The sequence below is a fragment of the Trachemys scripta genome, chromosome 15 (assembly GCF_013100865.1).
Source record: "Trachemys scripta elegans isolate TJP31775 chromosome 15, CAS_Tse_1.0, whole genome shotgun sequence".
Lineage (NCBI taxonomy): Eukaryota > Metazoa > Chordata > Testudines > Emydidae > Trachemys > Trachemys scripta.
Genome location: NC_048312.1, coordinates 2,361,637 through 2,370,901, shown reverse-complemented (window position 1 = coordinate 2,370,901; position 9,265 = coordinate 2,361,637). Strand labels below are relative to the sequence as shown.

Sequence of the window (9,265 nt, the reverse complement as noted above, 5' to 3'; positions counted from 1 at the left end):
GGCGGGGCCGGTGGCCGCAGCCGGCAGTGGCGGTGTCTGGCTCCCTCCCGCTCCCCGCTCCCCGCTCCCCGCCCCGCCCTCGCTGGCGCCCGCCCAGCCCCGCTCGCTGCACCGCCGGGGACGGACTCGCCGCCGCGCCAGGGCCGGGCTGGCCGCACCGGGGACGGACTCTGCCCGCCGCGCCATGGCGGGGCCCCGCGCTCTGCCCGCGCCGCCCGCCGGGCTCCGGGGACTCTCGCTGCTGGTCCTGCTGCTGGGCTGCCAGGCGGCGCGGCGCCCAGGTAGGAGCGGGCGGCGGGGCGGGGGCGGGGGGCCCCGCGATCCCGGGGGGCCGGGGCCCCGCTCGCTCTGCCCCAGGGGCCGGTCGCGGACCCCTCCCCAGCCCGGCGCCTCTGGCCCCGGGGCGCCGCCTCAGCCGGGCGGGCTCGGTCCCGGAGCTGTGGCTGACTTGGATGCGCTGGGCAGGGAAGCGCCCGGGCTGGGGGTGCCATGGGGCGCTGCCCCCCGGGCCCGGGCTGGGGGTGCCATGGGGCGCTGGCCGCCCAGGCTGGGGGTGCCATGGGGCGCNCCCCCCCCCGGGCCCGGGCTGGGGGTGCCATGGGGCGCTGGCCGCTGGCCGCCCGGGCTGGGGATGCCATGGGGCGCTGGCCCCTCCGGGCCCGGGCTGGGGGTGCCATGGGGCGCTGGCCGCTGGCCGCCCGGGCTGGGGGTGCCATGGGGCGCTGGCCCCTCCGGGCCCGGGCTAGGGGTGCCATGGGGCGCTGTCCCCTCCGGGCCCGGGCTAGGGGTGCCATGGGGCGCTGGCCCCTCCGGGCCCGGGCTGGGGTGCCATGGGGCGCTGGCCCCTCCGGGCTGGGGGTGCCATGGGGCGCTGCGCCCCACACACTTGGGCACCCAGGGGCCCGGCCTTTGCGAGCGCAGCTCCCCGCTGAGCGCTCGGGCACAGGCTCGCGGGGCAGCCGGGGAACTGGCCCCTGGCCCCTGGCGCGGGGCCCCACCATCCTGAGCCGAGCCTTTGTCGGGGGTGCGGGACCCGGCCTCTGCTCTGCCCAGTGGGGCCGGGGTGGGTCCAGGTCCCAGCCCTGCCTCCCGGGCGGGCGCCTTTGTTCTCTGCCGCTCGGGGCGGTCCCGGGGCGCTGGGGAAGCAGTGAGTTTCTGGCCGGCTGCGCCCTTCCCGTAGTGTCCGGGGCTGAGCCTGTCTCCCCGGGGAGCGGGGACTGCAAAGCCTGAGGCTGGAAGCAACAGTGTCCATGTGCCCGCGTGTGCCCCGGGAGCGCAGGGCCGGCGTGTGGCCAGCGGGCAGAGGTGGTTCTCATTAGAGCCAGGGTTGCAATGTGGCTCGGTGGCTCCGGGCATCCCCTGTCTACACGTTGTTCCAGCAGCCCTGCCAGCAGGGACCCAGGCAAGACAAAGGGCCCTCGAGAAGCTACTGGGTTTGGTTAGGCAGACGGGACGCTGAGTCTGCACTTGTAGCCGCGCATAGCCGGGCTTCGCAGCCGTTCCCATCCTCTCGTCAAACTTCGCTTCTGAGCATGGAGTAGTTTTGAGAAAGGGGTGAGGGGCAGGGCTCCTTCAGCAGCCCCCCGGCTAAGCCCCTGCCTCGCTTACCCGCGCCCCCTCCGCTTCTGGCCTGAGGCGCCTCTTACTCTCCGTATTACGCACCAGCAAAGCGCATGAAGTGTGCCGGGAACCCCCAGCTCCCGGAGCGGCCGGGCAGAGATGGGGCGCGGGCTAGCAGCAGCTACAGCCTAAGGCGGGGGCGCCCACACGCGGACCCTTTCCCAACTCCCCTGTTTGTGCTGGGGCAGCCCAACGGCCCGGCCAGAGCCGCTGCCAGCGCCCTGGGCAGTAACAGGCTGGTCATTTCAGCACTGAGCTGGGAACAGCTCCCGGAGCAGAAAGCTGCCTCCTGGCTTCTGGCTCAGGCCCTTGCCCCCTTTTGTGGGTCTCCAGACTGCATTGTTAATGCCCCTGGGGTACATGCCCACTTGCAAAGGCAGGGCCCGATCCTGCTCAGTTTACTCCGGGGACGTTTGTATGAATCAGGCCCTTTATTTTATAGCTGGATGATATTCAGAGGAAAGAAAATAACTTCCAATCCTTTGTTTAACAAAGCTGATCACTAAACTGTGCGCGTTAAAGAGTCAGTAATGTTCCCCATTTACATCTAACCTGCATTTAAATACCTGGCTCCTTCCTACCCCCTGCCCTTTCTTAATTATCCTCCCTTCAAAACTACATGTTTGAGACCCCGAGAGGGGCCCTGGCTTCCTGTAGATTGTTTTTCTGTTATACACATATGGCAAAGAAAGACAGTACAAGGCTGCAGAATGTCAGATGCTGTGAGTCCATTACAGACTCGGGGAATGTCAGACTGATGAGATTTCTGTTCTGCTGGCTCAGGCTTGGGACAGGGGCTGAAATGACAGCTGTTTGATTGACCAAAAGGCTACTTTTAATTCTGTGTGTTTGTTAAACATTTGCGCACTGAGTGGCTCTCTCTTCTTTGCTCATCACAGTAATACCGTAGTGAATAATATGCTTTGCAGTTCGTTTGAGGGTGACATAAAGTCATCGCAAATTAATATAGTTAGGGCCAAAAGCCACTCTCGGAACTCTAGATTGTAACGGGAAATCCCTTGTGGGCCAGGCAGTCAGGATTTGCCCCCCGCCTTAAGATCCATAATAACCATGCTGTACAGACCCAGACCCAGACTATCAGGGAGAGAACAGGAGTGGCCAATAGGTGTTTCTGTTGTGACAGCTGTAAAAGGGATGGGTTTAGAAATTTGACCTTCAATACTGCCCTTGTATTTTTAACAAAGATTAACAGCTATGGATGGCAGGCAGGTGGGATAGTGGAAAAATAAGCGTGTAGCTGCACTCTTGATACTTTCTTCTGCCCATATTCCTATAGAAAACTGCATTAAAGAATCTTGTTTTACATTTTAAATTCAAATCCAGTCTTCTTGGACAGTTTATTTTTTGTTTCACAGCAAGAAGGGTTAGATTTCCTTTATAAAGAGAAAAGAATAGTGGATATATATAGCCACAGATATAGGAGAGAGGAAGTGCACTATCCTTTTCTCTTTATAAAGGAAACCTAATACACACACACACACACACACACACACACATATTAGTGTGTTCATGTCATGTGTGTACACATGGGGATGAGCATAATAAAAGAAGATGTATTGATGAGGTCTCCATGGGCAGATGACTAACCCTAACTTCAGCATCAGGCAAAATATGTCCAGAGGAAGTTGCTCCATTCCTTCACTGTTTTATACAACTGACCTCTATCACCTATTTTGCTTCTTGGCTAGCCATGCCTTGGGACCTGTGGAAGGGCCAAAAGCCAGCCATGACTGTGCTCTGTGTTCTCCGTGTCCCTGTACAGATGGGTTTGGAGGACATGGCCAGTGGATCCATAACTGTGTGAAGATACTGGCCAAACCCATCCTGTGGGGTGGAATGCAGGGACCACGGGAGTTCCTGAAGCTCTTCTGCTTCCCACTGCCTGGGGGAACAGCTTGCTTCATGCCCAGCCTCTCTAGGGAGCACTGGTGTGCAGCCCATTTACCCAGGACCAGGATTTAGCCCTCAGTGCAAGAGTGATAGGTAATAAATCAACAGAGGGAACATACTGTACAGAACTCCTTTTGGTTGGCAGAGTGGGAGCTGATAATTAGTTGACCCTTTGCAAGGCTCAGTGAATTATTGCGGTAAAATCCCAAAGTTGTGCCCACAGAGCCATGAAGCCAGGGGCAGTTTGGCAGTTTCCATTGCTTACAGGATGAGGTTCTTTGCCATGTGTCACGCCTGGGGCCAGACTAGATGATGATCATAATGGACCCTTCTGGCGTTAATCTATGAGTGGGAGCAGGACTGGGCCACGCACAAAGATCATTTGTTTGCTTCTATCTGCCTCAGTTTGCAGTTCACTTTTGCAAAGTAACGGCTGGTTTTAAGTCAGCAGCACCAACCAATCACTAGTCTGCACATAAGTCCCAGTAGCTTTGCCCCTTGTGGTGTCCTTTACTCCGAGGAAGAACGGGTGTGAAGTTCTACCATTCTGATTCGTAGGCACCAATACAAGGCGCAGGGCAATGGAGAATCATGTCCTCTGTTTAAAAATCTTCCATGAGAAAACTCTGTGTGCCAGAGCAAGTGAATCAAAATCCAGTTCACTGCAGCACTGTGTGTCTGGTATGCAAATCATGAGACAAGACAACAGTGACAGGTCTTGTTAGCACTAATAATGTTCAGTCCAAGACGACTGTCAGAGCTTGGGGCCTTATCTTGCGGTCTTTCCACCTGCAGAGCTCCCACGGCAGTTGGTCCTTGGGGTGCCCACATGCCTCTATTCCAGGGCTCCTCGGAGCCACAAACAACAATCTTCAGAAGTTCAAGAACTGGGGCAAGAGGCACCTGCTGGGGCTTGGGGCTTCAGCCAGGGTTTGCTGGCCTCACTTGGTCACATGGTGCTGCTGGGCCCCCTCCCGGCACAGCAGCTGCTGGAGCCAGCAAGCTGGGAGCTGCAGGGAAAGCCGCTGCTTTTCCCGCTCTCCCCATGGAGCTAAAGCAGCAGCCCTTCTGTGCAGCTCCCAGCTGTTTGCTGCTGCCTCTCCAGGTGGGGCTAACACCTGGGAGCTGCAGGGAGGGGCTGCTGACGGGGTGTGACTCAAGCTGTTGGGGGGTGGGGCAAACCCTTACATTGGGCCCCCCCACTCTCAGCAGGCACCAGTCATCTCTGGCAGAAGCCCCTAGCCCCACCACCCCGACACAGGGCAGAAGCCCCAAGCTGCCCCCCCCCAGTCTGGCGGAGAATGGGACGGGGATGCAGGGCTCTGCCAGCCACATTTTAACTGTAAAAGTGCCGTGGTTTGGCCACCCCAGCTCTATTCCCTGTAGTGGTACAGTGCGAACTAATATTGAGACAGAGAAGTCATTCTGTTTTGGTCAGAGAAATCCTACAAGTTACCGAGGACCCTCAAAGCCCCTTTTAGTCCCTGGGAGTAGCGTACCTCAAAGGATTGGGCCCACCGAAGACGAGCTGTGTAAAGACATCACATGCTGAACCGCTGTGGTGATGTGGACTGTTGTCCACTAGAGGTTGTGATGAGACTACTAAATACTTCTTAAAGCCTCATGAATCTAGAACACAAATGCAGATGGAGGTATTGTTGAGCTTCTGGCTCTCCATTTAATCAGAAATATTGTATTCTCTGGCGTCTGGATATTTACCCCGGTGACTTGCGCAAGCGGTGTAATATGCCATAGGGAATGCTCCACTCATAAAACTATAGAAGACTTTCTTTTAAATAAATCAAGTGTGTCACCCAAAAGGCTAAACTGTGTCTGAACTAAGCAAGATATGCAAAATGTTACCATTGTGTCCCCTCTGGAATCAGCAGCAATCCCAGTGGGAGCATCTCAAGAAATTAGATCAGCATATATGCTTCGTTTGTCAGCAGGCTGTGCAGCCTGTGATAACAGTGGGATGGAATTTCCCTTATCAAAAGATATCAGAGGCCACATTAAACATCGATTTTTCTCCTTCATAGAAAGAACCTGTGGGACCAGGTTCAGAAGCTATACAATGAAATGAGCAACACATTATTAAGTATTATTATTATTTGTGTTTATGTAGTGCCAAGGAGCTCCAGTCATGGCCCAGGATTCCATAGTGCTAGGCGCTGTACAGACACCCTACTTCTTTTAAATTATTGCCTCATAATGTACAAACATGGTATCTGACATTTAAACTTCACATGCACTTGACGATGTCTGATGATGCTTCTCTCTTTACCCCTGCTTATTTGTGTTCCAAAGGGCTGTGTTACAGGGAGCAACACAACTGAATCTGCAGTTAGGTACCTTGTATATATACCTGAATGAGGCTATATGCACAAATGTAAGATTAGCTGCAGAAGAAGATGAATTAAGTTCCTATACAGGCAAATGATGTAAACAAGGAAGATGCATAGATATATTATCCAGCCATTGTTACACTGATAGTTGAAAGTCAAACGGCTATTGGGGGCAATAAATCAATATGTAAACAAATAGCAGGTGAGCCGGTTTATATAGAGAGTGGTGCAGCATCATTCTACATGAGCAGGCACAAAACACGTTTGCTGTGACTGTGTCATTTTTTCGTGGAAGGGCAGAATTGTTTGTGCAGGTATTTCAGTTCAGGGCCCAGGTTGTGTGCATTGCATGTGTCATTTTTTGCAATTCTTTTTTATAAACAGAGAATTTTGAAAAGTTAATTTTATCTATATGATTAAATATTGTGTAGCTTTCAAACGAGAATGGCTACAGCTTCAGATATCAATTTATTTTACTCCTTGTGCCGTGGCAATCTGTATTTTCAGTTCCAGTGGCTTTTTTCAATTATGTTGCCTTCACAATCCAAAAGTTGTTTACCAGTGTGTTTGTATTTGTCAAGTGTATAAATGAGATTTATTATTGAACAGTAAAGGGAAAAATTTCAGGACAATCCTGTTACAAAATACCAGCTATATTCTTATTAACAATGTGCAGATCGTGTCTGGGGGTGAAAACTGCCAGCAAAGTATCTTTGTGGGATTTAGATGTATGTTAAAAGAAAAGGAAAATACTGTGTAAGTGGCAGAGTTGGTCACCTTCCAATTCTCCAGTCTATCAGGTTAGATTTACGTACTTACAAGAGTCAGAAATTGTTGATTTGAGGAGTGACATAGTTCTCCAGGTTTAACTACTTGAATTGCAAGACATAGCAGCTGAAAGCTTCTGTGCATCACAAACACATCTGACTATGGTCCAAAATCCCCAGCATGTCTCTGTAGTAAGTCAGAAGAGCAGACTGGATACTGCCATGCAAATGCGGATGCTAGCCTCCCACTTGTCTTCTGCAAAACAAGTAGCTTTGTAAGTGGGGCAGGGATTGTATAAAATGTACATTATACAGTGTGTGATGTCAAGCACAGTGCAACACCACTGGAGCAAAATCCCCCCCAAAGATAAATTTGCACATTAATACTAATCAGCAGCATTGTGTGTGCAGCTAAAGCATAAGGGGTGGCATTTCTTCAGAGACAGAAATTCCACAGTGTATCTGAACACAATGTTTGTACTTATGAGATTGGAAAGAAGACAAAGACAAGCCTGAAGAGAGAGATGCATTAACCTTTCCAGGTGCATGACAGATGCCGCTAGCACACTGGACTAGCAATTTACGTAGGCTGTTCCCTGGGGGCACAGCGCTAAATTGATTCCATATAACTCTAGGGCCATTTTATCAACCATGCAGCCAGACACAAGGATGAGATACTTGAATAGCACATATTGCCCGTGTTCCTATATGGAAAGTTGCTGCCATGAATTGCATAACATTGGGGTTAAATAATAACGGAGCTCTCCAAGCTATGGCCATGAGGGTGATCTCTTGAATTTTTCTGGTGTTTTGTCTCATTGACTGGAATAGGATGGAAGAGGCACATTAATGCCAGTATTCCTGAAAGGGAGATGCCAGGTTTGCAGCCTTGCCATAACTTTCAAACCAATGTGGTTTGTTTACAAGTGCACAGATGTGTTTTCTAACTGCCGGCCTTGCAAACTGAGCCTGGGATCTGAAAGCTAAGGTAGACATTCTGTTCTACACATTGCCCAAAAGGTCCTCCAGGCCAAATGAGGTCCAGTGCAACACTTGTGCAACCCCACTGTCTGCAAATTAAGTGCTCAGTGACACCTGTGGCCACCCCTTTGCCTTCAGAGGTCTGAGTTGGCACTGCTGCATAACTGATTGGCATTCTGCTAACCATTCTGTTCCTGAATGCAGCTCACTCTCTCTTAGCTCTGCTGACCCGGCAGCATTAGCAGGAGGGAAAAAAACCACTCAGATGCATGTTTGTCACGCTGAACAGCACATCTTAATGCATCCACAGGGAGGGAACAGGTCTGCTGAGGAAGACAGCACTAGTTTTACATTGTCATTTTTCACGAAAGACCCTCCCTTCTGGGCGCTCACCCTCGCAGGGGTCCCGTGTACTCATTCAGAGAACACATTCAGCACGAGCCAGGCTTACATACCCCTCAATCCAGCTACACACTGTAAAGTGCAGGGGTGTGACATGTGCCTTTGCCACTTTGAGCTGATCATCTCCATGGTTAATTTTGTCAGCAGTTCACTTTCCCACAACAGCGCTTCCATGCAAGGTGCTTGCTGGCTAAACCTTTGTACAGCGTATATTTTGAGACAGGTTTCCCAGGCAACTTCAGCAACATAACTTGCCTTTCTGGCAACGACACATTCATGCACGATTGCCAATATGCTTCATTTTTGGCTCAGAGGTGTTAGCTGATGTAAAGAAGCATGTGAAAACAATGGGGCCTGACACAGAAGAGGAACTGCTCACAGTAGTGCAAACACTTGAAGCAACTGATGTCTGTTCTAAACCCCTATTTGCTCAGCAAACATGCATGCACATGGGCACACATACACACGTCTAACTGGAGCCACCGGGCCATCTTGGGAATAGTGCCCTCCAATGGCGGGCCAGAGCGCAAGCAGGCAGGGAGGAGTGCATACGAGCACCACGCATAGTCTTCAGAGTTGGGTTCCGAGCCAGGCATGTCAAAACAGGCATCTGTCCAGAGCTTGCTCTTCTCCAGTTAAGACAATGTACCCCTGCGGCTGCAGCTATGGCCGCAGACAGAGAATAGTAATGTGAGTGCCCTGTTTCCGGCTCTGATGAGCCAGGACTGGGTCCCTCGGGGCACTAAGAGAAGGATTCCAATGAAGTCCTTACTCCACTGTTGCTTTCAGAGGAAGTTCACACCTCTGCCCCTGAACTGGCTAAAACAAATTCTGTGCGACAGTCAGATTGCTGCCAAGTTGACTTTGTGGCCTCGGGCAGGTTCTGTCTGTGGAACGATCATGTCTCATCTCTGCTGACTAGGACTGAAGTGGCACTGGCAAACACCCCTCTTTAAAGAGCTCCGGGGTGGAGGACAAACCCTGTAGTCATTCAGAGAGGAGTCACTCCTCGATCCCAAATGAGGGGTGGAGCCGTTGAGGGTTCGGTCTTGCTGCCATGCTAGGGTAGGAAACTCAGTTTTCATCTGAGCTCATGGCCAGTTTATTCCAGCACTGAGAGTTTTCTGATTCAGAAACAAGAAAGCTGTCGGCTGATACACGCCAGCTTTGGTGCCACCACAGAAATGCAAAGCCTCGTTGTCACCATCATTCCCACAGCAAATCTTCTCTGAATTCAAT

At 52.2% G+C, this 9,265-nt stretch overlaps 1 protein-coding gene across 2 annotated transcripts in view; it reads left to right on the top strand.

Moving 5' to 3' along the window:
• Positions 1-194: 194 nt before the first annotated feature.
• The window catches only part of SEZ6L (seizure related 6 homolog like), a 143,041-nt gene continuing 133,970 nt past the window's right edge, over positions 195-9,265 (top strand). The window contains exon 1 of one of the 2 annotated variants that reach the window (XM_034791293.1): positions 195-281. The gene's annotated coding sequence lies outside the window, so the exon portion shown is untranslated. The remainder of the gene's footprint in view (positions 282-9,265) is intronic. The other variant, XM_034791292.1, reaches the window with a different exon arrangement.